The sequence below is a fragment of the Odocoileus virginianus genome, unplaced genomic scaffold, assembly GCF_023699985.2.
Source record: "Odocoileus virginianus isolate 20LAN1187 ecotype Illinois unplaced genomic scaffold, Ovbor_1.2 Unplaced_Scaffold_19, whole genome shotgun sequence".
NCBI classification, from domain to species: Eukaryota; Metazoa; Chordata; class Mammalia; order Artiodactyla; family Cervidae; genus Odocoileus; species Odocoileus virginianus.
The window spans coordinates 1,123,520-1,126,650 of NW_027224281.1; positions in this window are offsets into that span (position 1 = coordinate 1,123,520).

The window sequence follows — 3,131 nt, forward strand, 5'->3', positions numbered from 1 at the left end:
GGGGAATATAGCTTGTGTTTTTCCTTTTTGTTAAAATAAGCTTAACTGAGATAGTCTAAGACATGCAACCACATGTAATTAAAAGTGGACTCTTATCACTGGGCATTTCATCATTTGCAAAACTTTTGGCTTCATCCCTCCCAGCCAAATATTGTAGATAATAATTGTGAAAAATAACAACAAAACAAGGAAGAAGAGTAACATTTCTCAGTGTTGTACAGTGTACTTAAATGTACATATATATATCATTTAATCCTCTTAACAACCTTGAAAATCAGATAATTTTATCTCCATTTTATAGATAAGAAAACTGAAGTTCACTGAGCATCTTGCTCCAAACTACATCACTGATTTTGACTATGTATGTGCAGATATATGTGAACTCCAGCCTACTTCAGCACTTCCTTATATCATGAAATATTTAATGACAAGAAAGTTAACGCAGGAAACAAGTTAACATGGAAGTTATCCACTTTTTCTGAGATAAGAGCATTCCCTGCCAGTCCTCATTACCTAGAAAACCTGCAGACCAAGAAGTATCAGGATGAGGGAAAACAGACTTTGAGAAGCAATGGACTGAAAGGAAAACCAATTATTCAGAGGCAGTAACTGACAGTCTAGACTGATCACCTGTGGCAACTGGCCAATGTGGTCATCATCTATAGAGGAATTAATATCCTAGACTTCACCTGGTTGGGGGAAAACAAGTGGGGAAAAGTAACCAAGAGAGCTTAAGTAAAATGGGTATTTATTATAATAAGAAGAATACCGAATAAAACCCTAGGAGGTAAGAAATAGCAAGGTCTGCAAAGGAGCTAGAATCAGGATCTAGAAATCCTTTAAAAAACACAAGGCAGATATTCTCTTCCCTTTAAGTCTCTCACCAGCTCGGGGGTGGGGAGGGGGGTGCTTAATCTCTGTATTATCGATTTTTTTCCAAATATCTTGTGGTAGGCCAAATGAATGATGAACCCCAAAGAACCCCTAATACCTGATACCTGCAAATGTAACACACAGAGCACATAAGTAAAGGATTTTCACTTTGTAAAGGTGAATAAGAACTTGAAATAGGGAGAGGATACTGGATTGCCCAGATGGGTACTAACTGTAATCACAAGCATCCTTATATGAGAGAGCAGAGGGGAGATTTTACCACACAAAAGAAGGTAATGTGATCATGGAAGCAGAGATTTGAAGACGCTGTGCTGATGGCTTTGAAGATGGAGGAAGGAGCCGTAAGTCAAGGAATGCACCTTCAAAAGCTGGGGAAAAGCCAGGAAATGAATTCTTTCTCCCCTAAAGCCTCTGGTATGGCATAGCTGACAACCAAGTTTAGGCCCAGTGAAACTGACTTTGGATTTCTCTCCTCCAGAACTGTAACAGAACACATTAGTGTTGTTTTAAGCCACCAGTTTGTGGTAATTTGTTATGGCATCACAGCAAACTAGTACATACCTGATTCATGTTTCTTTCTCTGCAGACTATTTACTTCCATTTCTCTCTGCACAAAGAAAGTAATGGCTGCTTCAATTGTTCAAAAATATATGTATATTTCAATCATAAATATATTCAACAAATATATAACTATATACATACATATATATAGGATACATTCAAACATTTGAGATATACATTATTTATTTGTTGTTGCTGTTGTTTTTTACTAAGTCATATCCGACTCTGTGCAACCCCATAGACGTTAGCCCGCAGGTTCCGCTGTCTATGGGATTTTCCAGGTCAAAATACTGGAGTGGGTCGCCGTTTCCTTCTTCAGGGGATTTTCCTCACCCAGGGATCGAACCTGAATCTCCTACATTGGCAGGCAGATTCTTTACCACTGAGCCATCTGGGAAGCTCCATACATTATTTATATCAACATTTACCTTAAATTATCTGAGTTCTAAATCAAAATTTCTGAAAAGAGGATCAGATTGGTCTAATTGAGGTTCATGATGTCCTCACCTGATTCACTTATTTGTAAGAGGAAGGGGCTGGCAAGAGGTAAACTGCCCTCTGTCCGCACAGTCACTGAGCCAGTGCAATGGGTACAAGCATCCAAAAGAGAGCTTAGGAACAGGGAGAAAACAAGAGGCATCAGAAGACACTACCAGCTGGCCCTGGGTCATCTAGCTTCATAGACAAAGATGAAAACCTTAAGAATTAGCAGGAAATCCATCATGGGAGAGCAGGTAGAGAAAGTGCTATCTTCAGAATGGATTCAGAATATTATAAAAGAACATTGTCCATCAAAAGATCGAGCAGTGGACAAATGTGTAAAGATCAAAAGAAGATAAAAAGGATCACCAGGAATGAAGCGTTCATATAATTTCTGATCCATACTCATAATCAAACACTAATTAAGATGGAATTTTGAACAATATATCTTAGTGTCCTAAGGTACCATAACAAAATTAGTAGCTTAAAACAATACAGATTCATTATCTTATATTCTGTAGGTCAAGAGTCTAATACAGATCTCACCCAGCTAACATCCGCAGGTTGTATTCCTTTCTAGAGGCTTTAGGGGGAAATCAATTTTCTTCTCATTTGGATTGTTGACAGAATTCATTTCCTTGAAGTTTAGGACCAAGGCCCTATTATGTTGCTGACTATCAGCCAAGGACCAGTCCCAGTTTCTAGAAGGTGCTGCAGTCCTTGGCTCATTCCGCAACTTCCTCCACCTTCAAAGCCAACAACAGGGCTGCAAGCCTCTCTCTAATGTGTCAGATCTCTGCCCCTTCTTCTTCCATCTCCTCTCCGACTCAGCTGGAAAAAGTTCTTCCTTTTTAAGGATTTATTTGATTGGACTGAACCCATGCAAATAATCCACAATAACATCACCAACTCAAGGTCCACATCCTGAGCTACTTCTGTAAAGTCCCTTTGGCAACTAAAGTAGTGTAGAGCTGACCCTCCACATCCTTGAGTTCCACATCCGCTGATTCAACCAACTGTCAATCAAAAGCATTGGAAAAATTAAATTCCAGAAATTACCAGATAGCAAAATTCAAATTTGCCTCACGCTAACAACTGTTTGCATAACATTTACATTATTAGGTTTTATAGGTAATCTAGAAATGATGCAAAGTTTCAAGAGTATTGTGCACAGGTTTAGAAGCAAATAAAAAAAA